The sequence below is a fragment of the Equus asinus genome, chromosome 29 (genome assembly GCF_041296235.1).
Source record: "Equus asinus isolate D_3611 breed Donkey chromosome 29, EquAss-T2T_v2, whole genome shotgun sequence".
Classification (NCBI taxonomy): Eukaryota; Metazoa; Chordata; class Mammalia; order Perissodactyla; family Equidae; genus Equus; species Equus asinus.
This window is the reverse complement of record NC_091818.1, coordinates 42,071,841-42,099,821: the sequence shown is the minus strand read 5'-3', so window position 1 is coordinate 42,099,821 and position 27,981 is coordinate 42,071,841. Positions and strand designations below refer to the sequence as shown.

General features: G+C 38.2%; 1 pseudogene; it reads left to right on the top strand.

The window, feature by feature from the left end:
• Positions 1-27,981, top strand: LOC106840718 (eukaryotic translation initiation factor 2A pseudogene; annotated as a pseudogene).

Here is a 27,981-nt window from a genome sequence, read left to right as displayed (position 1 = left end):
ATGGGCACCAGTGAAGATGGACCGGAATGGTTTGGGGCCAGGTAGGTACAAAATTGCTGCAAACTGAAATGTTTTCTTAAAAAGACTGTAATCTAATAATCGGAATAACCTTCCAAATTCTAATAAAGTCAAGGTGTTACAGGCTTTTAATTAATACTGGCCCTGAGATCAGTTCCCCTATATTGAACTCGGCATATATGGGCTTAAAATCAAAAGCACTCATCCCTGTTCTCTCCTTCTTTAGTTACACTCTTATGAAATATCTGTTTCTTTAACCTTCGATGCCCTGAGCTATGCAAGCAAATGCAAGTTACAAATTGTTCAAGCCCTCGTGGCCTGGTGCTGGGCTCACACTAAAGTTTTGGCTAATCACCCATCCTTGAAGTTTATTACAGGGAAATTGATGTCCAGAGAATGTCAAGAAGCTGAAGCTTCCCAGACTCCAACTCCTCTGCTTCCTGGCATCAGAATCTGCCATCCACCACGAGGCAGGCAACCAAGGACACTCTCCTGCAGATCCCCTTATCTCATCATCCCCTTCTCTACAAGCAGCCTCACAAGGCCAAATGCAGGCTGGTGGAAAAACACTGAACCAGCAAGGTCACAGGTTCCCCCTCCCTACCAAGTAGCAAACTTTTAAAACCCCTATCAGCTTCGTAACAGGGAGCCAGCAGTTCCCAAGGCACTAGCCTGCTGTGAGCTCACCCTTTACCTGGTAAAGAAAATGAAAGCTGATTTTCTTTTTCACCCGAAACTTTGTTCTTGTTATTTGGATTGGTGACAAGTGCAGCGACCGAACTTTCGGTAACAAAGGAAATTCGGACGTACACCTGCTGTCTCAGAGGGATTCCTTCCACTCTGAAAAGTGTGCTGGCACCCCATAGAGAAGGCTCAGAAGGGGTGGTGCTGTGGTCTGAGTGTTTGTGCCCCCTCAAAATTCATATGTTAAATCCTAACCCCTAAGGTGATGGTATTAAGGGGTAGGGTCTTTGGGAGGTGATTAGGTCATGAGGGTGGAGCCCCTCATGATGGGATTAGTGTCCTCATAAAAGAGACCCCAGAGAGCTCCCTTGCCCCTTCTGTGGCACGAAGACCCAGTGAGAAGGCAGCTGTCTGTAAAGCCCCACCAGAACCCGACCGTGTTGGCATCCTAGCTTCCAGCCTCTGGAACCGTGAAAACTAAATATCTGTTGTTATAGTAGCCTGAACTGACAGAGACAGGCGGGTAGGAATGACATGTTTAGGGGAAAAGAATATCAGGCAGTGGGATCAGCATAAGCCAAGTTGAGAAGCTTGGCTGAGGGTCAGGAGCAGATCACTTCTGTCAGAACAGAAAACTCACAGCAGGGCCAAGTGGACACCAACTCTAGGAAGGCTTGCTAGGGTCCTGATGTTGGAGTGAGGAATCTGAGTTTGATCTCGTAGTAAATGGCGGGCCAGTGAAAGCTTTTGTTCTGGAGGGAGAATCTCAGAGCAAATGTGGAAATTTAGTCCTGATACCTGATGATCCAGGGGGAGGGGGAGGTTTGGGGGGAAAGAGGTGTGAAGAGGGAAGGACGTGTTTTACTCTCTGCTGACGTCACCCTTGTCCTCCACTGTTTACATAAAAACAAACAAAAATTGCTTTAATGTCCTTCTTTTAGCAGCTATGGTGGCAGCAAAAGGATGCACAGTTTGGGTAGTTTCAAAAAATCATATAAAATAGTATTTTAAAATATTATTGTGAAATCAAAGATATGATTAAAAATAAATTGGGGAAGTAATATGAAAATGTTGAATTTACTTGGAAGCCAGGAAGGAACAAACGTTCATTTGGTGAAAGACTCTTGCTGGTGTCTAGTGGATATTCACCTGAATGTGGGAATTTAAGTGCTGAAAGAGTGTATTTCTCCCTGGATCCAAAACAACGCTGATGGAGAAACTGAACATCCAACCTAATAATAGGAATGATAATGATAGCGATCCCTTCCACAGCACAATGTAAACAAGGCTGGGAGCAGGCAGCACGGCATTTCTATTGATCAAAACCAAAATCGGCTACTGGAGGCTGTGAATAAAAATGCCACCTTGAGACACAAATTTAAACGTGTTATAATTTAATCAATTTTATCTACTCTCCTTAATAAATTATTTTTTGTAAAAAATGGATAATGTCACTATCACTTGGAAGTCTAGAAGATTGGAGGAACTTAGATTTATTGGGTGTGAAGAAGTGGTAATTATTTTCTGAATTAAGGGAACACCCTCAAAGCACCTTTGAACAGACTACTAATACATTCTGCCACATTCAAAACAAAGCAAAACATGGTTACATTCATCCAGAATTAAAGAACTGGAAGAATTTGAACACTGTGCTTTTAAACAGTTGCAGCTATTTCATATCAAATTAATTTCAGTTCTATTTGGTTTGTCCAGACTTGAGTCCTGAAATGTAAAATATATGAATGGCTCACACTTGGTGCTACTACAAACAATGCATGTGCCAATGAGATTATAAATACCATTCCCAAACTTTGTGTCAATGAACTGAGAGCCTGATAGGAGCTGAACACTAGAGTAGGTTGACTGCAGTATTTATTTTTCCATTAAATTATTGTACAGGTTTTATCCCTTACATGTTCTGAATGCTTCTTCCTGGAGTTGGCACAAATGGTTCGTGGTGACAATGTAAAAATCAACTTAATTACATACATCTCATTATCTGACTATATGAGCCATGAGTTATAGAGAGAGGGGTTTTAATAAGCATTGGGATTATGCACAAATTAAAAATGTGAATAGAATCCAGATGAACCTCAGGTGGTTGTAATTAGTAAAAGACAATAAGCATCTTACATGTACATAGGTACTCGCTTAAATACTGAAAACAACTCAAGAATAAAATACTGAAATAAAGAACTAAAAAGAAAAACATGGAGTCAACACTCTAGTTTAGATCTATCATTTTATATCCCAACTGTTATAGTTTCTTCTAATCCATCTAAAAAGAATGTTGTTATTCCAGAATTTTATTCTTTAATTATGTTGCACTATTACTAGATATTTCCCCAGAACTGACCTTGAAAAGCATACTCCTTTCATACTTAGAATACTTCTGAGACTGTTTATTTACAAAAGTGTTACAAAGCACACTCTCTAATTTAGAATTCCAGGCCATCTACATTTGGGGTCACAACGGGTCAGTTTGTGTGCCCACTGCCTGCACCCCTGCCCTAAATGCCCTCACTATGGTTAACTAATTTCCTACTCTCTCCTGGGGTCTCAACCTTCAGAGGTGCTTGGGTTTCTGCACCTCCTCCATGTGCCAGCCGCAGCAGAAGCCAGCTGAAGGTCTAGCAACCGGGTGCTCAAGAGGCAGGTCATGCCACCAGGACACACAAGGAAGTTCTATGCAGCTGTGTCACCTTCAACCAATGAGTGACAAGAGGTAGAAGAAGAGGGCTTTGATAGCCAGGGTCCTCCAGAGAAACAGAACCAGTAAGATACATAGAGAGATCTATAGAAACAGATTTATTATGAGGGATTGACTCACATGATTATAGAGGCTGAGAACTCCCATGATCTGCTGACCTAGGAAAGCTGGCGGTGTAGCCCAGTCCAAACCTGAAGGCCTGAGAACTGGGGGAGCCAAGGGTGTAAGTCCTTGTCCAAGTCCAAAGACCCAGGAATCAGGAGCACTGATGTCCAAGGGAAGGAGGAGATGGATGTCCCACCTCACGCAGAGAGTTAATTTAACCTTCCTCAGCCTTTTTGTTCTATCCATGCCCTCAAATGATTGGATGAGGCCCACCTGCATTGGTGAAGGAGCTCTTTTCTACTCTGTCCACCGATTCAAATACTAATCTCCTCTGGAGACACCCGCACATTATTTCTCACCTGGAAATAACGTTTTATCAGCTCTCTGGGGATCCCTTACCCCAGTCCAGTTGACACGTGAAATCAACCATCACAAGGGCAAACAGAGCTGTTTGGCCCTCCTGTGCTCCCCCACCCAGCAATTTTTCCCAGATAATGTAGACTGGAAGATGTTAAATCCACATCTTTTTCATAAATAATTTTCTGCTTTTTACTAGTTTATCATCTCCTGGATTGCAGCCTCCCAACTGAAAAATTAAGAGCTCACATTTAAATAGTTTTATTTTTATGGCTTCTCGTGGAAATCATAAAACTGGAATATACCAGTGACTGTCACCCAATAAAAAAATGTAAAAAGAGAAAACATGGCTCTAAACAACTCTAGTCTTCATCCATTAAATGTACAATGACTCCTACTTCCTTGTCCCCATGGGTAATAAAGCACAGTAATAAGGCAAGGAGATCACAATCTTCAGCAAAGCCCCAAGAGTATTTAACGACTTTGGTCATTGACTGAGCTCAGTGATGTTCCCTCATTAGACTCTTGGTCCATTTAGACCTGAGACCAGAGCCAGCTACATAATTTGCATGGCTCCATGAAAAAGGAAAATGCAGAACCTCTCATTCAAAATGAGGAAAATTGTGCCATTAAAGGTGCTAAAATATTAGGCTTTTCCTTCCTTTTCTTGTCTTTTTTTATTTGCTATTTAATATCATTGTGAGAAATTAAATACAAAAATTTTAATTATTAGCATGAATTTTACCATTCATCTTTTGTGCAATGCCAGTTGTAGATGCAAGTATAAGACATTTAACTTTGACACTGGTTAACCCATAATTTCACAATCGTGGAAATCACAAAATTCAGAGCTCGTACATGCATGTGTATTTCGTTCTTATCAGAAGAGTGGAAATGTTGCACAAAACAAACTTGATGGCTTTTATGTCCTCTTTGGACATGCACATGCTCTACCAACACCCTCTTTGTTGGACTCACTGATGAGGAAGGAGAGAGGGAAAGGCAGCTGCCTCTCTTTCTGTGCATCGTTGTCAGCATAAGTGGTGGCTAATATGGGGAAGTAACACAGTTGTTACCAAAGGATATGACAGGGCCCCTTGGCCATGTGTGATTCTTAGATTGTCATTACCTCTGTCTGTGTTTGTAAGTTCTGATTTGAATGCAAAGCAGGCCTCCAGGGGCTGCTAGTGGCCCAACTTACTCAACACTGGGATTTCGCTGAACTCCCAATTCTGTGCTGAGGGGACTTGCAAATCTTATGTGCAAGCAGGACCCATGCATATTGTGCGCATCTCCTTAGCTCAGCTGCGTGGTCCATTGCCCCATCAAACTGCACTTAAAAATCCCAAGTTCAAAGGTAAAATTATTATGAACTTTAAGATGGCGACAGCAGAGCATTAAACGAAGAGCAGGGACCTTCTGAGAGTGAGACCTGGCACAATGGCACAAGCTGCATGCCAGCACAGCCAGCCCTGCATGGCTGTGTCCATTTAGCTACACTGTGTCCCCAGAGCACCTGGCATGTTGTAGGTGTGCAGTAAGAGCTCTCAATGGACCAGTTAACTTCCATCCATCTTTGAGAGGCAGCATTCAATGTCCTTCCTTCCTCTTTCTTATTCTTGCTCCTTTCCTCTCTTCCACACTCCCTCATTTCACTCCTTCCTTTTTTCTTTATTTTCCTCTTTCAGTTTTGGAGCTTTCAGTATTTAATTGTGGTTACAGTCAGATAAAGGATGTATCTGACTAGGCCTTAAATCTTCTTAATGTAATTCAATTTTTAGCTAACCCTCAAGTGCCAGAGCGTTGGGAATTTTATTATTAGCCTTGAAATTAGCAATGTTCAGTAGGTGTACCTGATTCCAAATTATAACCATGACTGAGATGAGAAATATCAAATTATTCCTGCCTACGAATGAAATTTGTAAGACTGCCCAACACTTAGCAGGTGCTATCTGTCAGCATGAGGTCATGGAAAATGGGGTTGCTTAGGTAGTTCCTGGAAGGAAAAGTGCACAGAGTCAGCAGAGAACACCTTATCTGCCTTACAATTAAAGCTATGTCCGTGCCTTTGAACATGCTTCTCCCTTTCTTCTGGATTCACCCCGCTCGGATAAAGGACCTTACCTTTCAGGGATGAGGCCCACGTGTTATTTTCTCCTTGCTGTATTTTGCATCTTCCCTTGGCCAGGCTCCATGCACAGCTGCAGCTCTGCTCCATCACTCACTCTCCTGCAGCACGTGACTTGCTACTCTGGAAACCTCTGGCCCTGAGCTCACTTAGGAACATCAGTAACTCCATTCTCTTGTCATATCTGTAGCTCAAAACAACAAGCAAAATGGCTGTCACAACAAAGATTTTCAATAAATATGTACCAAAATAAATTGAAATTACATATACTGCCTTCTCCTAAAGACACGTGGAAATGAAAATGTGTTCCTACCGCCAGGGGAGGAGTCAGATGAGAGGGCATAGACATTCAACTCCTTCTTCTCTCTTCTGGCGTGACTCTCTCTGCTGTGGATTAGGTCCTTGGCTGTCCTGCTTCTCCTTTCCAGCTCGGGCGTGGATTGTGAAAACTGAATATTCCAATGCCCAGGTGCAAAGAAGAGAGTAAAACTGACAGCAGCAAAAAGAACTTGGTTCACCAAAAATCAGCATTTTACGACAAAATGTCTAGATCTACAAAATTTCTTAATTGATTTTACCACTACCTTTGAAATTTAGGAGACTGTTTTTTATACCATAACCTTCCAAATGCCATTGCATTTTAAATTTAAATAGTTGGGAAATGTAAATTTTAGTTAATATAACTGTAAACCCAAGAAGTCAAGAAAGATGAAAAGATGGAGTAGACACAGTTTCTCTACACACCTTGCTAAGCACAGCTAAAAACCATGGACATTACAGAAAAAACAAATAGAAGAAGATTCTGAAAAGTGGAGAGAAGAAGGAAGACTGGCCAAGGACCTTGGGAGTGAGGAAAAAGCTGGCTTTGAATGCCCTCATGTATCCTGGAGAATGTGATGGAGAAGTCGGCAATCCAGAAATACCAATGGTTGCAGACGAAAAGCCCCCTAAAAAGCATGCTCTCCTTAGCAACGGGCTAGGGAAGGGGCAACACACAGGAAAACTTTTAGAAAATAACTGTTCCACTCCAGCCAGAGTAGAGACAGTCAGGGTGTCTATCACTGCCCAGTGGTGCAAACACTCCTGCCTCTCATGGTATCGTGGAAACCACATGGGAGCAGCAATGTGGCACCTCTGCCTGTTGCAGCCAGGGAGCATCAGCCGAGCGGGGAGCCTGAACTCCCACTACCACCCAGTAGTAACAAGTGTCTCTCCACACTGACCAAGTGTGGAAACAAGACTCCACCTTCATTTGGAAATAATAAAGCAGACCCACCCTTCTCCCAGTGCTGTATGAGAAGCCCTGCTAACAAAATATTTAAGTAAGATCCAGAGCCTCATAAGATATCACTTAAAGTATCTAGAATTCAATAAGAAATCATTCATATCAAGAACCAGGAAAAATTCAATGTGAATGAAGAAAGACTATCAACAGATGCCAAAACGGAGAGGATACAGATGGTAGTCTGATAAAGATGTTACAGCAGAACATATGATTGTTTCAGTGAAGGACACTTGAGACAAATGAAAAAATAGGAGGTCTCAACATCAAAATAGAAGATATATATAAAAAAAATTTAGACCTGGAAAATACAATAATTGAAGTTAAAAAATTCATTGGATGGACTCAACCACCAGAATGGAGAGAACAGAGGAAAGAATCAGTGAACCTGAAGATAGAATAATAGAAATTACCCAGTCTGAAAAAGAGAGAGAAAAATAGACTGAAAACCAAAATGAACTGAGCCTTAGGGACCTGTGGCACTATAACAAAAGATCTAGCATTCGCCTCATTGGAGTACCAGAAGAAGAGGAAGAAGGTGGGACTGAAAAAGTGCTCAAAGAAACAGTGGCTAAAAATTTCCCAAATTTGGTCAAAGATCAATAAACTGAAACAAGATACTGTCAAAGAAATCCATCCCATGACACTTCATATTTAAATTTCTGAAAACTGAAGACAGAGAAAAAATTTTGAAAGTAGTGAGAGTAAAAGGAGAACTTTTAAAGAGAAAATGGAATCAAAATGAAAGTATGTTTCTCATTAGAAGCCCTGGAGGCCAGAAGGAAGTGATACGACATTTCTCAAGTGCTGAAAGAAATGAACCATCAACCTAGAACTCTACACCCAATGCAAATATCCTTCAGGAATGAAGGGAAATCTTGGCATCCTCAGATGAAGAAAACTAAGACTTTCTCACCAGCATAACGACACTAAAAGAATGGCTAAAGGAAATTTTCTAAACAGGAAAGATGGGATAAAAGAAGGAACGTTGGGACATCAGGCAAGAAGACGGCACACAGCAAGCAAAAATATGGTAAATACAATGATCTTTCCTCCTCCTGTTCTGTTTTCAAAATCACGTTTGACAAGTGAAGCAAAAATCATCGCTGTCTGATGTGGTTCTCAATGTACGTAGAGGAAATTTTTAAGACTATTATGAACAGGGGAAGGTAAAGGGACATAAAGAAATGTACTTCTACCCTTCCTTCAAACTGATTCAGTCACTCTGGAAAATATTTTTGGAAGTCTTTCCAAAGCTAAACATATACTTAGAGTACAAAACATCAATCACACCCCTGGGCGTTTGTCCCAGAGAAATGAAAATCTCCGTCCACGCAGAAACCTGTACATGGATCTTTCAGCATCTCTGTTTGAAATAATCAAAGACTGGAAACAACTAAAATGTCCTACAATAGCTGAATGCTTAAAAAAAAGTACTGGTAAATTCATTCCATGTATTCCTTTTAAAAAGGAATACACTTTGGATACATATAACAACTCATATGGAGTTCAAGGGAATCATGCTGAGTGAAAAACGTCAATCTTACAAGGTCATATATCATATGTTTCCATTTATGTATCATTCTCAAAATGACAAAATTATACAGATGGTGAGCAAACTAGTGTTTGTTTGGGGTCCAGGAAGGTGGAGATGGTATGTTGGTATGACCATAAAGCCATAACACAGGGGAGGTATTTGTGGTGATGGAACACTCTGTATTTTGATGGTAGTGGTGGTTACACAAAGTACCCACGGTATAAAATGACAAAGAACCACACATACACATTGTACCAATGTCAGACTCCTGGTTTCCATATTGCAGTGTAATTACGTAAGACGTAACCACCAAGGAAAACTAGGCAAAGGTACAGGGACCTCTCTGTACTGTCTTTGCAATTTCTTGTGCATCTATAACTATTTTAAAATGAACGATTTTTAATTAAATCAAGAACCAAGATAATTTTACTGCTGACAACTATACTACAACACAAATCCAGTATTATAACGTATAACTAACATACTGACTAAATCAATTTTATTTATGTAAACACCCAATAATAATGGGATAATATTCATTTCCTAATAACATTAGAAAGGTAAACTACATAAGAATAGCATGACAAAAGTGTCAGTCTCTTTATGAAGAAAACTACTGAAGGACCGAAAAAATATGAACACATCAGTTGAACAACAATGTTCTCAGATAAAAAGATCCTACGTTACAGAGACATTTTGTGTTAATTCAATGTGTAAATTTAAGATTATCTCCTCTCCCTTCCCCAAATAACGATAGATTTTTAGCCAGAATTAGTTAACCTTGTTCTAAAGTTCATGGGGAGAGAAATAAAACAAAAACAAAAAAAAACTACAATAATGAGGACTGATTCAAAAATAATAGGGAAATTAAGGGAGCCATCCTAACAGGTATCAGAACATATTATAAAACCTTAATAAGTAAAACAGTAAGTTATTGCCACATGTATGACAGAAAAACTTATAGAACATAAAGGAAAATCTAAAAATTGGGTTAAATTTATACAGCAATGTCGTATATTAAAAATATGTCATCTCAAATGAGTAGAGAAGGGAGTTCTACTTACAGCAATGGTGGGCTCGGATATGCAGGCCAGCTCTTTTAATAAAAGGTCCAGTAAAAGCTGGACAAAGCTTACAAGTCAGACTGGAGTTACCAGAGATCTAACAATGCAGTGAAAAATTATGGTGCAAGATCTGAGATAATAAGGGACCCTTGAGGTGAGCCGGGATGTGGGGCAACTTTCCAGCTAGAAGCATCTTCCAATAAGCAGAACACCCATCCAGGAGACAGAGAGGCAGGACAGTGCCCACCACGGAGTGCTGGGGTGCAGAAATGGAGTTCAGGGGTCCCCAAGAATGGGGGTCAGTTTTGGTAAACGCCCAGCTCTGACTGTGGACCCCAAAGATTATACCCAAGAAATAAGAGTTATTTGGAAATACACCAACCTAGCTTTATGTCATGCCTCTCCCTGAAATTGCAAAATGTGATTCCGGATTTCTCGAGTTGTTCATTTGCTCCAAGAAGCAAAGGAGATAATAAATTATTCTACATTTTTTTCAATGTGTTTCACAATGTGTAATTAATAATAACCAGGCAGTTGAGAAGGAAAGACACACTCAGGCATACCACAAGAAAGAGCAAAAAATAGAAACATACCCAGAGAATGTAGATAATGGATTTAACATTCATGGACCTTAAAATAGTCTTAATATCTTCAGAGAATTAAAAGACAAGATTAATGACTTGACAAAAAAACCCTGGAATTTATAAAAGAGCACCAAATGGTAATTCTAAAATTGAAAAATATAATAACTAGGGCTGGCCCAGTGGTGCAGTGGTTAAGTGCGCTCGTTCCGCTTCGACAGCCCCCGGGTTCACCGTTTCGGATCCCCGGTGTGGAGATGGCGCTGCTTGGCAAGCCAGGCCGTGATAGGCGTCCTACATAAAAGTAGAGGAAGATGGGCATGGATGTTAGCTCAGAGCCAGTCTTCCTCAGCAAAAAGAGGAGGATTGGCAGCAGTTAGCTCAGGACTAAACTTCTTCAAAAAACAAAAAAAGAAAAGAATAAAAGAAAAATATAATAACTGAAATTAAGGACTCACGGGATGGGTTAAAAGCAAATTAGATTCAGAAAAATGAGGAGTAGAAAATTGCAAGACAGATCTAAAGAAAATATTCAGAATAAAATACCAAAGAGAAAGAACAGGAAAGAAGCAACATTTGAAGAAATAAAGCCTAGTAATTTTCTGACAAAAGAAATCAAGCTGCCAATTAAAGAAATATACGAACAACCAGCACTATGTAATTTTAGACAGAGCTTTATAACATCATGGTAACACAGCTGAAGTCAATGGATGAGGCACCTTAAAAGCAACCAGAGAAAAAATACAGATTTCTTTCCAAGGAACAGTGATAAAATGAATGACTGGCTTCTAAGAGGAAACAATAGAACCAAGAAAACAATACATGTGAGGTTCTGAAAGAAAGTACTGCAAATCCAGAATTATGTATTCAGTAAAAGATCCTTCAAAAAATGGAGGAGAAATAATAATTATTTTTATACAAACAACCTAACATATTTTATCATCCTTAAGTTTGCACTAAAGGAAACACTAAAGGGTATCTTTCTAGCAGAAGGAAAATACCCCAAATGAAGGCTTAGGGTTGCAGGAAGAGTGAGGGGGAAAAGGTGAAGATTTGGGTAAATGAAATAAATATTAATTACATAAAATGTTAAAAAATAAGGTCTTCTAGAATGCAAAATGTATTTAGAATCAAAAGAGCATATAGTTTGGAAAAGGGTTAAATGGAGGAAGTTATAAGGTCTTTGTATTGTTTTGAAAGTGCCAATTTATGTTAAGTATTGATAAGTAAGAAGGCATATTATAGTGTCTCTGATAATCATTATAATAATTTCAAAAAATAGTACAATTTAAAAAGCTAATGGAGGAATAGAATAATATAAAAAATTTAATCTAAGAGGGAAAAAATACCATAGAAATAGGAAGTGAATAGTATGATGGTAAATCTAAACAAAAATGCATTAGTTATTACTTTGAACTAAAAGGACTCCAATCAACAGACCAAAACTTGTCAGGCTGAGTTAAAACTCATGTTCACACACACCCCTATGCTGTGCTGTTTACAAGAGATTCACCAAAAGATTACATGAAGATTACATAAGATTACCCAAAGGGAAAAGACGCATCGTGGAAACATTGTCAAAGAAAGGCCATATAGCTAGATTAATCAGACCAAGCAGACTTTAAGGCAAGAAGTGGCGCTAGAGATAAAGAGCGACATTTCCTGATTATAAAAGGTGTCATTCACCAGGAAGATGTAACAGTTACTCATTTGAATTTCTCTAATAGCACAGCCTCAAAACGTATGATGGAAAAGCAAAGAACTAAAGGAGGACAGAGACAGATCCACGTAACAGTAGGAGCTGGTAACACGAATTTCAAAGTAATTGATAAAATAAGCAGTCGAAAAAGATAAAGACATACAAGACATCAGCAAAGCAGACCCAATAGAAGTATCTAGAGTACTATTTCCAATGTCTACAAGACACGTATGATTTTATAGTACACATGAGACATTTACAAAAATAGAGTACATTCTGGGCCATAAACCAAGTTACAAATTATTACTAAGGATTAAAATAATACAAAGCAAGCTTCTTGAAGACAATGGAATTAAGCCAGAAATCAGAAAACTAGAAAATTCCCAAACATTTGGAACATATATATTTCTAAATAAACCATGGCTCGAAGAAGAAGAAGTCACAATTAAATTTGGAAAATATTTAAAATTGAACATAATTTTAAAATAATCTGACCATTTCAAAACTGTGACTGCAGCTAGGCATGCTTGTGGTTTTTTGTTTTCTTTAAATTATGAACGCATATTTTTTTAAAAAGGCATAAAATCAATGAGGTAAACACTCATTTTAAGAAATCAGAAAAATTGCAGCAAATAAAATTTGAAAGGTGGACCAGTGAAGAAAAGGAAAAGTAAAAGAAGCAATTAATAAAATAGAAAATAGACCACAGAGAAGAACAGTGATGCCAAAAGTTGATTCCTTGCAGAAACTACTCAAACTGTAAATCCTTGGTGAAATGGACCAAGAAAAACCAGAGATGGCGCAGGAACCATGATCAGCAATGGTGAAGGAGACCTCACTATCAATAATACAGGAAGGCATTTAAGTGAGTTATATGAGGACAGCTTGTAGCCATGTGATCCATTTTTGACATGTTAAGACTATTTTAAGCTCCATGAATATTAAATCCATTATCTATATTCTCTGGGTCTGTTTCTATTTTTTGCTGTTTCTTGTGGTATGCATGAGTATGTCTTTTCTTCTCAACTGCCTGGTTATTATTAATTGTGTGTTGTGAAACACATTGAAAGATGTGGAGAAAACAAAAACAAACGTGATGCATATCTTAGAATGTACACTAGATTAAATTCCTAATGGATAAAAGGCTTAATTATAAGAAATGCAACCATGAGAATAATTTATAAAATTATATTGCTTCCTTATATATTTGAAATGGGTCTTTTCTAATTATTATCCCAAATCCAGTGGACATATCTAGAAGTTCATTAACTTGATTACATTTAAAAACCTATTATGTTAAAAAGAAATCTCTTCGGGGGTCGGCCTGGTGGCACGGCAGTTAAGTTCACACATTCGGCTTCAGCAGCCTGGGGTTTGCAGGTTCGGGTCCTGGGGGCAGACACGGCATTGCTTGGCAAGCCATGCTGTGGTAGGCGTCCCACATATAAAGTAGAGGAATATGGGCATGGATGGTAACTCAGGGCCAGTCTTCCTCAGCAAAAAGAGGAGGATTGGCAGCAGACATTAGCTCAGGGCTAAGCTTCCTCAAAAAAAAAAGAAAGAAATCTCTTCAGGGCCCAGCCCCATGGCCAAGTGGCTCAGATCTGGGGTGCCAGCCTATGCTACTCACCAGCTGTGATGTGGAGGTGTCCCACATACAAATAAATAGAAAAGGATTGGCACAGATGTTAGCTCAGTTCTAACCTTCCTTAAGCAAAAAAAAAGGAGGATTGCCAGTAGATGTTAGCTCAGTGTAAGTTTTCTTCAGCAAAAAAAAAAAAAAAAGAAGAAGAAGAAAGAAAGAAAACTCTTCTTATCCAAAGTTAAAACAACCCAACAACTGAAAAAGTATTTGGATTCATATTTCAGGGGAACAAAAAGGTAATCTCCCTAATAAATAAAGTTTTCTAAAAATGACAAAACAAATGATAAGAAAAAGACCAAGAACCCTAAAGAGAACTGAGGAAAGGAAACGAATGCAGAGTTTATGGAAAGTGGACTACAAATAAACTTATATATAAGGAAAGATGCCAATCCCCGTGGATAACACGAGAAATGGAAATTCAAAGTTCTCTGAAACACTGTTTTTCACTAGGAGATTGGCAAAATTCCAAGTGAGGTATAAGCCCTGATGATGAGATTTTGAGAAAAGGGATATTCCCATCACTGCCTTGGGTCTGCAAATATGTCTAACCCCGAGGGAAGGCAATTTGGCAATACTATCAAAATCACAAATGCATAATTCTCTTTGAACCAGTAATTAAGTTCTTATGATTTATTACACAGTTTAAATTCTTGCTACGTGACACATGAACAGGGCCATTCATTGTGGTCTTTCTTATAATAGCGAAACGTTGTACATAACCTCAATGTCCATTAATAGGAGGCTGGTGAAATAAATTATGATGAATCTATAGAGTGGTGAATCTATAGAGTAGAAAGTTTGAATGAATAAGAAAAGACTGAGTACTGTATGGAAAAATCTCTAAGATATGTATACATATTTCAGGTGAATCAAACAAGGTACAGGTAATGTGTATTTTATGAAAACATTTTTTTTTTAAAGATTTTTATTTTTTTTTTCCTTTTTCTCCCCAAAGCCCCCCGGTACATAGTTGTATATTCTTCGTTGTGGGTTCTTCTAGTTGTGGCATGTGGGACGCTGCCTCAGCGTGGTCTGATGAGCAGTGCCATGTCCGCACCCAGGATTCGAACCAACGAAACACTGGGCCGCCTGCAGCGGAGCGCGCGAACTTAACCACTCGGCCATGGGGCCAGCTCCTGAAAACATTTTTTTAAAAAGATCTAAAATAGCATTACATATTCACATCTGCTTGAATAGGCATATAAAAATTCTGGAAAGATACAAAAGGCAGGAAGACTAGGGGGTCAGTCTTGTGGGGCTAAGCATGATAAACAGCTTGGGGACAGTGACCATAAGACTGTTCTCAGTGCGTCTTTAAACGTAAACATACAAGACACAATAGATCTACATTTATGTATTTACTTATTTTTGAAAAAAGCTGTGCATTGCACAATTTCGACACCTCTCCTATCAGATTCTAAGTGCATGGCTGCCCCGGAGCACCTCTTCAAGGGGAGGCATTCCCTTGGAAGCCCCTGTGAATAGGATATGGAAGGACACCCTCAGGTCACGCCCTGCAGCAAGCCTGTCTTAGAAGCATGTGATAGAGTACATTGTTTTTTAAGTCGCATGAGGAATAGAAAATAATGATAAGATGAATTAAAAATATAAGGATTGGAAAGAAAGGAACAAAGCAATCATTAGTTGTAAGAGACATAATTGCCTCTTTAGAAAAAGCCAAGGCATCTGCAAATATTGAACTCATGTTCTTTCAAGTTCCTGTCACTGAAAACAGGCTCACATTTAGTGCCATATTGTTCATTAAACCACTACCAGCTGAGCCAGGCCACACTGAATTCTCTGAATTCCTAAGGTGGATGGAATTCATTCATTTTTTTTTTTAAAGATTGGCCCCTGAGCTAACAACTGTTGCCCATCTTCTCTCTTTTTTTTTTTCTTCTGCATTTTCCCCCCAAATCCCCCCAGTACATAGTTGTACATCCTAGTTGTGGGTCCCTGTAGTTGTGGCATGTGGGACATCGCCTCAGCGTGGCCTGACCAGCAGTGCCATGTCAGCGCCCAGGATCTGAACCAGCGAAACCCTGGGCCACCAAAGCCATTCACAGGACCTTAACCACTTGGCCACGGGGCTGGCCCCCAATTCATTCATTCTGAACACTTTGCTGTGTGCTTCTGTGAAGAATCATGTGTGGTTTTATGTGTTAGATTGATCCATCTGCTAGGACTGCAAAATCCTAGAAAACAGAGCCTATGTTTTATGCTTTTTTCTTTAGCCTGTGGGCTATCTCAGCATACGGGCAAACAATTGGTGTTCAATAAATGTAGCCATTTATAAGCAATATTGGATTGAATAAATGGATACAACAGGACCTCAACATTCTAGATTAGTGAGTCATCAAGAGCATGCAATAATCTGGGCCAAAGTGCGGTCATGTGGCAGCATCAGCATCGCTTGGGAACTTAGAAGTACGAATTCTTGGACCCCAACCCAGATCCACTTAATCAGAGACTCCAGGGTGGGCTTTACTGGGACCTCCAGGAGTTTCCTACGCGTCCTGAAGTTTCAGGGCTGCTCGTCTAGGAGCCAAAGTCTGTATCATCACGCAGACCAGAGTTATCTTAAAAAGTTCATGGTCTAGAATTACTTTTTGGGGGCAGTAATTGTTTGTATAATTTCTCTTTTTGACAGCTTTGTGCTCATTTAATTAGTTTGTGAAAATCTGCTCTTGGCTTTCAAATCTAACATTTCGGGTTGAATACACATATTCCTGCAAATTGCGCAATTCTTTTTTTTTTTTTAAGATTGGCACCTGAGCTAACAACTGTTGCCAATTTTTTTTCTCCTGCTGTTTTCTCCCCAAATCTCCCCAGTACATAGTTGTATATTTTAGTTGTGGGTCCTTCTAGTTGTGGCATGTGGGATGACGCCTCAACATGGCCTAACGAGTGGTGCCACGTCCACATCCAGGATCCGAGCCCTGGGCCGCCAAAGCTGAGAGCAGGAACTTAACCACTCGGCCACAGGACCGGCCCCAAATTGTGCAATTCTTTATGGAGCAGTGTTCCTCAGACTTTGCTGTGCAGACTTTCACATGGAGGGCTTGCTGAAAAATGGGCTCTAACCTTGGAATTTAGATTCGCTTGGTCTGGAATGATCTCTGGGATTCCGAACTTTTTTAAACAAGCTGTCTAGTGGATCTGTTGCAGGTGGACAAGGAACCACATTTGAGACACAATTTGTGATTGCATGTCAGTGGTTGGCATCTGTAGATTGTTACAAATCCAGACTCAGGCATCCCATCTCAGTCCTACACTATCAGAATCTCCATTTTAGCAAGATCCCCAGATCATTTATTATGCATATTCGAGTCTGAGAAGCGCTGTTGCAGGCAATTCATGAGAACATTAGGGTCGATGGCTCTTTGTGACAGAACACTGGCCAAAGGGAAGGTGGAATTATTTCCAAATAACTTATCTCTTATTTGCCAGTTCCAGCACTCTTTTGAATTATACCATTATTATTCTACTACTTGGCTTCTGATTATTTTTTTTCTCCTTCATGACTACAGTTATAGAAAAAATCTAATATGTAATATGTTTGTAATAGTACACATATAAATAGCTCTATTTAAAACTCAATTGAAAATATACAGCATTACAGATGAAATTGATGTAATTAACAATAATTTACGTGGAACCCTTTATGTTTTCATATATCAAAATAAATTAGTTGATTGTAGGAAGTTAATAATTAATTTGAGGTGTTACTGCTAAGATATTGACCCAATAATGTATTCTGTTTTTTTTCCTAGATTTTAATATTTATATAACTTAGAAGTTGATTAAAAAAAGAGGCAGTATTTTAAACTCTTATAATTGGATCCATTTCTATTAATTTATAGTCAAGAGGAGTACATTTATTTAAGATAGAGAAATATCATTTGCATTACATTAACATTTTACTGGAGAAACAAAATGTTCGTACTTATTGGTATAAAGGAGCTTATTAGACTTTAAGTACATGGCTTTGAATTGATTTTTGTATTAGGAAAACATTGAATTTTTTAAAAATATGGCTATTTGGTTACTTAGCCACTTTTCTTACTCAGTGTCTTTGTAGTTGTTTTTCTTTAACCACATTTTTTTTGGGCTTGTGATTTTCATAACTTGTTCATCTCTTTCTCTGTATTTATGCTTTAGGGACAGTCCCACAGCTGTTAGTAGTACTTAATGACTAAAAACATCTAGGCGCCTCAGAATTAATGATATATTTAGAGTCCCTAAATGATGCAGAAGAGTTGCCCAACCTGGGCAGAAATGCTGGCCTCCTGTAGGGTGTGGTACGGTCACAAATCCTTTTGGAAACCAGATGGAATGTAAATAAGCATATGAATAAATATATGTGGCCTAATGGAAGAAGCAAGGCAGGATTCTTCATCTGAAATTATAAACAGGACCATCTGACATTCCATCATTGTAGCAGCCTCCCTCAGAGAAGATTGCGTCTTCAGAATTGCAGATGCTCTCGAGAGGGACACACCTCAGGTTCCTCTGAGTGATAGCCTTAGATTTCAGAGAGTACGACAGGAAGGCATTACTGGGGAAGGAGAAGGAACCAGACCAGGGAGCCATGGGTACGCCAAACACAAATTTGTTAAATTTTCTAACTCAGAGTTTTTAAAGTAAAAGACAAATGAAGGCCTTTTGTTAATAGAGGCCTTTTTAGATTAGCATTTATATATAGAGAAAAGCCCTGCAGGTTTGTTTGTTTTCATATTAAAGAGCCACAAGAATAAGTTAATACTAAGTTTGGGAAAAGATGCGGACATTGGCTGGGATGCAGGCCCTGCTCTCCACATGGAGGGCCCGATTGTCCACTCTGCTCTCTAAGTGTCTGTTTTATTTGGGTAATTTGCTTCATCTCTCTCGGCACGAGTTTGCACATCTCTACAGTAAGTTGGACTGGAGGATCCTTAAGATCCCCTCATTGCCTTTCTTTTCCAAAGAACAAGAACAAGTGCAAAAGAAAGCGAGTAATTTAAATTTCCCCTTCAACTAGTTTTAAAATTACCACCTCATGCTTACAGATGTGGAGTTATTTTCTATGATTCAGTGAATTAAAAAATAAAGTACCAAAAGAATTATTGGAAAAAGGGAAAAATGATTTAGGCAAATAAATAAAATCATTAACGTGGAAGCTCCAGGCTTTGTGGGTTTTAGTAGAATTTAAAACTGAATGCGTATTTTATTTCTTTTTTTTTTTTTTTTTAAAGATTTTATTTTTTCCTTTTTCTCCCCAAAGCCCCCCGGTACATAGTTGTGTATTCTTCGTTGTGGGTTCTTCTAGTTGTGGCATGTGGGACGCTGCCTCAGCGTGGTCTGATGAGCAGTGCCATGTCCGCGCCCAGGATTCGAACTAATGATACACTGGGCCGCCTGCAGCGGAGCGCGCGAACTTAACCACTCGGCCACGGGGCCAGCCCCGTATTTTATTTCTTACCATGTACTGACCCGTTCTTTAAAAGAAATAACTTCCTATCTTTCAAAGAACTACAGTAATTTCTGACATCTTTCAGACTCTGTACTAATTACATTATTAACTGCACACGAATTTCATTCTTAAAAGTAGGAAATGAAATAATTGTTAAGTTCTTGCCTGAAGACTTGAGAATATCCTACATAAATTAATGAATTCCACTAGAATGAATTTCACTATGAATGCAAATGTGAATCATAATTGTTGATAGAAATAAAATAAAACCACCTAGTTTAAAAGTGCCAGGTTGTAACAAGTGAGCACAGTTATACTTGAATGAAACTGGCTAGAAATAGGATTACAAATTACTTATAAATGCAGATTTTAGAAGGAATTTTATTCTTCAAATAATTTTCTGTGACCTAATCATACTTCTTATAAATCCCAAGTATCAATATTTTGCCCTTCTAATATCTAAGGCCCAAAGATGATAATGGTGTTTGACATTTGGTCATATCCAGAGTGAGTGAATGCTACTTTCTGAGATAAAAGCAAAAAAAGAGATGTTCTCTGTTTCAGTATTAGAATATTCTTTATCTATTTAGCCAATCAATAGTTCATTATAATAATTTTAATCATTAAAGCTATGACTAATAATATAAGACTTTAAATAAATTCGTAAGTCCACTATTTTAGGATTTGGCAAAACTAGGAATCTTCCTCGCCAATTGACTGGGATCTTCTTTGAGAAAGACACTTAGGATACCAAGGGACTCATTTCAGTGGTTAAAAGGGGCCTTTACAAGGTGGTTCTAGTAACTTTAGGTGTTGTCCCCACTTTCTCTCCTGGGCTCAGGAGAATTGTCCCTTGCCCACCCCCCCCCCACCATAAAACTGGCATGCTCACTCAGTCGGAGGGATACACACAGGGATTTGCCCCCAACTCACAGCTCAGCTTTATGGAGAAGCCAGATGACTGCTTTAGAAGACGTATGCTGGGAAGGGATGTCTGACCTCATTTAACGCCATTAATCACCATGTTGACCAGTCACAGGAGCCATCCATTCACAATTCTCTTATCTAATTTGAGGTAAGTACAAAGAGGACATCTGAAACTCGTAACTTAAGAAGGCATCAAGAGACTGTATTTTTCATTGTTCTCTAATAAAAACATATAGTAGAAGCTTATACAATCTCCTAACAGAGAGATTCTACAGATTTTACACTTATTTCTTTCTTTTAATAGAAAGCCTCTGGGAAAGAGGTACATAGATCTTTGAATAATTTACTGACGAGAAATAGCCAATATTCAAAACCTATTAATTCTGGTTTCACAATTTAAAAGAAAGGACATCACAGCATGATGAATGCCAGGTTTGTTTTGTTATAATTTTAATGACAACAGAAGGTACTTGGCCAGCCAGCCTTCATGACAATATCCTAGAATATTAGCATATTACAATGAGATCTTACATTCTATTTATGTGATATGAGAAAGAGATTGGCATAAGTAAATGTTTATTAAAAATTTCTGGCCAATTTTCCCCATTCTGACATACTGGAAGAAACTATGGCTGATGATTAAAAAACATTTTTTCCACACCATACCTAACACAGACCATGAACAACTGTGTCATACCCATTTGGTTTTTTTCCTTTCTTTTATAGGATATTAGATGATTATTTGTGAGAATATCTAACTCATGCTTTGGAACCAGTGACTTACTAGAAATTTTTATCTCCCAATCTTCCCTTTCCATTTTTACAATTAAAGTTTCAGAAAGAGCCTCATATGGCCCAAAGAACAGATTTACAGTTCAAGGCAAATTGTGGGCTATTATTTTTCCAGTGGGGAAAGAAAAAAATGAAGAATGTCACATATGAACTATATTGTGCAGAGCAGCTGCAATATTACGAAGTAACCTCTGAACTTAATTTATTTATAAGGACATTCTTTTGAGTTTAAGGAATTTAGAGATGTAGAATGTATACAGAAATCAGGGCTTAAAAGAATCGCGTAATCTGATAAAATTGAACATATGTCTTTTGCTGAATTGGTAGAATCACAAATCAATTGCTTGAGAGTGTCCATAATATTACTTTTTTTTTTCCAACAGGAGGATTCTGGAAGTTGGGTTGGCAGTTAATAAAATTTGATCTGGAGATGAGATATGGAAACTGTAAAAGTCAGGTAGAATTCCTTGGCAGATTTTCAGTGATGGGAAATTCTACCATTCCTCTTGATTGCTCCCCCTTGCATGGTTTATAAGCCTCTCAGCTTGTGGGCAGGATAGTTGAACCTATCTGAAACTTTCTCGGAATATCTGGTTCTTTCCACTTGGCTTCCTGCTGTCACTTTCTGAAATAGCTTTCACAGATGCATTATTAGCCTGTGGGCAGTGGTTTACTGCTGAGCCACTCTCTCCTAAAACCGATGAGTAGTCCCATTCCAACGGAGAACCAAAGACAGGTTACAGTAGAGTATTCTCACTCTAACCAAAGTTGGAGACCATGGATTGATAGCCATGCCAATGTGCGTGTTCTCAAGGATGTTTGCCTTAGAAACACACTTGGAACATTACAGCAGGTATTCCTAGAATTATTGGTTTCTGATGTTAGTTGACTATGTTGAGTTCTTTAAAGGACGTTGTCACTTGAGCCCTCTTAGACCACATGCTTAAAGTCCAAATTGTTTCTAAGTCATTTAGAACTAATAGGTCACAATAATATTAAAAATAATTTCTTAAAGTTACATAACCAGCTTCTGATTGCAAAATGCTTTCAACCCATTAGCTCCCTTATTTACCAAAGTGTAAAAGATGTTGGTTATTATGTGATGGAAATAACACAATTTGTGTGTTTTAACACTGCCAGGCAATCACAATATCTGTGTGAATCTCAAAATTTGTGTGCACAGTGTATTCATTCTCAAAACTCATGGAGACATAGAGGAAAGATGAAGGATACATTATTGATGGATGATTATGTAACGAGCTTATGTAAAAATGCATGGCATCTATTTTTGACCTGAGACCAGTAATTCATGGAATCACATTCCTAAAATAGTTTACTTATTGTGCTTTGAAAAAAATGTCACTAAATAAACATACTAATGGGTACTTGGCCCTTCCACTATCTTGCAGCTTTGAGAAACAATTTTAAATGAAGAGGAAAATACATTCATAACAACTTTTTTCCTCTATCTAATAAGCTTATTTTATGCTTTAGAAATTAAGAAATTTCTTATAATATATTCCTACTAGTAAAATGACTCTCAAATTCAAATAATATTTATGTAATTTTATTTACAAGAATATCTTATGATTTGTTTTCAAACTGCCTAACTGTTGAGATGGTATTTAGAGATAAATATGGACAGGCCAAAGCACATAGAATAGAGTAAATTAAGTCATGTAAATATCCCATTTCATTGAATGGAAAAGATAGAATTGTTATCCATTCATCGTATAGAAAAATAAGACATAAAATACTCTAAGTTGGATGCCCTTCAGCATGTTTGGCCAAGTTACAGTTAGTTAAACAAGCTGACTTTTTAATATTTGATGTTTAAGTAAAGCTGCTTAGTTTTCGCAATTTTTTAAGTTTATTTTGCAGTTTTCAGTACTAAAAACTACAGAAGCTATCACTAAAATAAAATAAAATTTAGAATTAGATAAAACCTCAAAAAAAGTTTTGATTGGGCTTCCTAGTTTCTTGAAATGGAATACCTTAAAATTTTAACTAAACAAAGAAATTTCAACAGGTTGGACTGAGTTCTATTTGCCTGTTCAGGGAAGGACATTTTAGGATTTTAAATTCACTAAATGACAGTGGTTTGGTTGTGTCTCCACACCCCTCATATAAATATAGTATTAAATATATATATTTAATACTTTATTAAAGTATGTACTCTTTGTTTTATTAAATATATATTTAAAATATTAGATATATTTTATATTATATATATTTAAGAAAATATATATTTAAAGTGTACATGGATAATCTGCTGGAGGATAATTCCAACAGTGGGAAGAATATTTTGGTCTCACAAGCAATGTGTTTGATGTTCAATTCTTTTTAGTAACAGTTCGGATCTCTTGCTTGGTGCATCCAAAGGAATGGAGATGTAGATGGTTTCGGTGGTGAGGACAATGTTACTTCATCTGTGTATTATTTTTCAACGGCATTTGCACATTCTCAACTGACCAATATCTCTTACCTTATCCAAGGTCAGAAAGACCATATGACTCTATAAAGATCAAAGAGTAGAGTCAGAAACCGCACATTTTTAACAATAAAGGAGAACTCCTCACGACATATTTCAGCATCCAATGCATATGGCACACACATGGACACAATTTATGTGTCAAAGTTAACCTACTTAGAAGTATAGTCATGAGTCCTCTAGGGTGGAAAGGACACGCCCATCTTCCAATGGAAAAGTAGTAGAGTTAGAGAACATCAAGGGAAAGAAATTAAAGAAACTGGATGAGAGAGACTCCAAATGATAAGTCTAAGGGAGAGAAAATGGAGAAATTAAACGAGAAATTAACCCTCAGCCTCTGAGGTCATCCTTGTATTGAAATTCAGTTGTTTTAAAGAGTCTTTATTACTAAAGACATGATTTTCTCATAGCCGAGGGGGAAAGTTCAATTACTGTACCCATGTAATCGTCCATTTTAAATCATTTTTGTGTAAAGATTGAGTGCATTGAATGGATTTGTCATACTCTGAATGAAACTGGTGCAAATGAAATTCCTGTTAAGGGGCATTAACTTTATTCTTTTCTCATTTGCTATAAAAGCCTTGTAAGTACCAAGATTTGGATAGACTTTGGCTTATTATCAACCAAGCAGCTAAGGGACAAGTTTCCTGATGGGTTTAAAAGCAAGTAGTATTTCAGTTTATTTCTGTGGAAATAAAAAAAAATCCAGTCTTTCTCTTGTTTTCTAGGGTTAATTAGATACCACTCTTTTGCTGTTATAACTCATTTGTTTTCTAGATCCCACTGTCCAATGTATTTTAATGGGTTTCTTTATGGCCCCATTTTTCTAGGCATTACCATCCATGTGCTAATCAAGCAATCATCTCGTCATTCATTTTATAAGACTTTCCGTAAAAACCCATAGAATCTTTTCAGAATTAAGGGGATACCATTATATTCAAAGCATAAAGATTATTTTATCAAATGTTTTATGGATAATTTGAGCAAACAAGAGCCAAAATAGTAAATATCATTCAATGTAAATAAAGGGAGTATTTAAAAATTATAGAAAGTTATTAAAAGCTGAGGTATGTCATTTTTATGGCGTTTAGAGATTCTGGATAAAGTGAGTTGTGAGCAATTTTAAGTGAGGTATTTCAACAGTTGTCCAATATTAGTTCTTTAGCTTCTGATCAGTAAATTATCATTTCTTTATTATTTAATATGATCACTCAATATTATTAACACCTGAATTTAACATTCTATTTGAAAGAAAATTTTCAAATAGAGGATTTTCAAAAAACCCTCTTTTTGAGGTACTGTGAATGCCTTTGGTAAAATTTTAAAGAATCAAATCATGAAGATGAAGAGACTAGTAGCTCATATACAAGCAACCAGTTTTTGTTGATTCTCACCCACTCTGAGGAAAACCCTTTAGCTTGCCTCTCCATCTGTTCCGAGCATTCAGGAAGAAAGTCCTCCGCCGCTGGAAGCAGCCATTTTTGCCTCCCCAGAATGGATTTCCCCTTGGACCAAAGACCAGAGCACTGTCTACACTTTCTTGGCCACATTCATTTTTAAACATGGCTTCTTTTTCCTCTAATACGCCAAAACTGAATGCACCAAAGTGATCTACCTGTAGCATTTTCTAAAACTGTGGTCTGTTTTGGCTGCGTGGAATCAGCAAGTGCTGTATTTCCTTAATTCTGAATCCTAAAATTCACCTCACAGTCTCTTTCCCAGTATCTTCCTCACTTGTCCTATTTTTCAGGATTTTTCTTTGGTCCTCTATTCTCTTGTGTCCTCTCATGGCTTCAAATATGACTTCCAGGCCACATATCTCCAATCCGTGTCTTGTAAGCAGTATTTATCCAAATGCTAGCTGGCCATCTCCACTTGTTTTCCACCTCAGGCACCTCAAACTCATCATGTTCAAAACAAAACTCATGATTTTAACCTCACCAAGCCTGTGTCTCCTTTTGGGTCTCCCACCTTCATGGAACCATCAGTTACTAAGTCGCCAGAAACACCTCTCTCCTGTTCCTACAGTAATATGATAAGTTACAAGTAAAATGGTACAAACACTGTGGAAACGGTTTGGTAATTTCTTTAAAAACTAAATATGCCACTACCATAGAAACTTGGAATTGCGCTCCTAGACATTTATGACAGAGAAATGAAAACTTATGTTCACACAGAAATATATGCCCAAATATTTATAGAAGCTTCATTCTTAATAGCCCAAAACTGGAAATAAAACAGATGCCCTTCAATGGGTGAATGGTTAAACTGTGGCACATCCATACCATGGAATACTAGTCAGCAATATAAAGAACAAACTATTGATTCATGCAGCAACTTGGATGAATCTTTATCGAATTATGCCGAATGAAAGAAAAAGTCAAGCTCCATAAGTTAAATACTGCATGATTCCAATTATGTAACATTCTTGAAATGACAAAAGTACAGAACGGAGAACATGAGGGGTGTCGGTACAGGGGGAGTCGTGTGATGGAGACATTCTGTATCTTGACTCTATCAACGTAAACATCCTGCTGGCGATATTGCACTATAGTTTTACAACAGGTTGTCATTGTGGGAAACTGGGTGAAAAGTACACAGGTTCTCTTTGTAGCAATTGTTACAACTGCATGTGAGTCTACCGCTATTTCAAAACAAAAATAATAAAAACATGTAAAAATAAATAAAAATAGGTTTCTTTAACAAACTACCTCACGAATCAGGAGCCACCCAAAAGACAACAAAAATACACAGTAAATATCATTCTCTATTCTTGTTACTTTCTTTTACCTTTACAAAAAATGTTACATACTTTTTATGTAGTTTAAAACCAACTTACAGCACAGCTGGCATACCAAAGCTCCAACTTTGTGACGTGAAAACCAAGGTATGTCTGAAATCTTCATTCAGAAAAAATCCAAAATTGGCATCAGTCCTGGTCAGAAGATGAAACTGTTTATGTCAGAAATGTTAACAATGAAGTTCACTCCTTTAAGAACAATAATTTTAATACAATTGCAAATAAATTGAATTTGCAAACAGTTAATAATTTTGTGTCATCATGTGGACCTTAACCATACAAAGTGTCTGTCCTTGTCCCAGGGCATAAGGACAGATCTTCAGGGTTTTTGTTTTTTTTTTTGGTGAGGAAGATTGGCCCTGGGCTAATATCTGTTGCCCATCTTCTTCATTTTGCTTGAAGAAGGTTGTTGCTGATCTAACATCTGTGCCAATCTTCCTCTATTTTGTATGTGGGACACCTCCACAGCATAGCTTGATGAGCAGTGTGTAGGTCCATGCCCGGGATCTGAACCCATGAATCCCAGGTCACCAAAGTGGAGTGCGAGAACTTAACTGTTAGGCCACTGGCCCGGCCCCAGACCTTCGTTTTTTAGATCGTGTCAGTAACCCAACTTTGGTGTGTCCCATGCAGCTAGCCCACAAAATTCCTCTAAGGCTGATAATATTACAATGCTAGAGAATAAAACAGCTATTGCTATGTTGGAATAGCAGATACAGATGTTGACAAGACAGGCACTTCCTACTGTGGGGAAAACTCTGCATTACATTACTACAAATGGAGAAAGTGATCCAGCACAACTACCAAAAAATGGCTCCTTTATGATGTAGTTCAGAATTCTAGTTCTACGGAGTTTTGTGCTTTTTATGGTTTTATGCGTGCCAAATCTGGTTTCTGTGTTTGACTTTGGAATTCGTTGTAATAAAGCAGCCTGCAACAGCCTTATGGGCACAGAGTAGTACTAGCTGAATTTGGAAATCTGAAGAGACAAAGTGTGGGAGGTTACAATGTACACACTTATTTCTAACCCCCTGACCTCTGATTCTACTTACCTTCCTTGGTGCCTAGATGGTGACGTGTTTTAACTGGCACATGTCCTCCCAGGCTATGTTAACATTGGGTACAAGACTTGGCATTTACCTGCCTCTATCATGCACAAGTATGATGTGCCATCAAATGAGAAATATGGTAGGTTTCTGGGCAGACATTTTTGGATGGAATATATTCAGCAAAAATAATAACTTACCAAGTAGTTCCTAGTGAAGTACCCAGCGAAGAACATAAAGCTACAACAGCTTATAGATGCCCCATTCTAAGAAATAAACCAATCACTGATTCTAAACTGTGCGAGGAGGAACCACCTGGGAATATGAAACCACAACCAAGAAACAAAAAGTCGCTATGGAAAACAGCCTTTAAAAATTGAAGAAGGTGTGAGGCTAAGAAAGGTGAAGAGAAGGAAGTGAGGAGTGACAGGAGTCCAGATTTGGCCCTAACCCTGCCCCACGGGGCATGCCATGAAAGCCTGCCTCTCAGTCACCTTCTGGAGACCCTGAGACAGGCACATAGCCAGAGCCTGCCTACAGAAGCTGCTGAAAGCAATCACACAGCCAGGAGAGCAAGCAGTACCTGGAAGACAGCTAGGAAAACATCAGTCAGAGAAAATGCACCAAGAGAGAACCTTTCTCAGGGCTGGCCTTGTGGCCTAG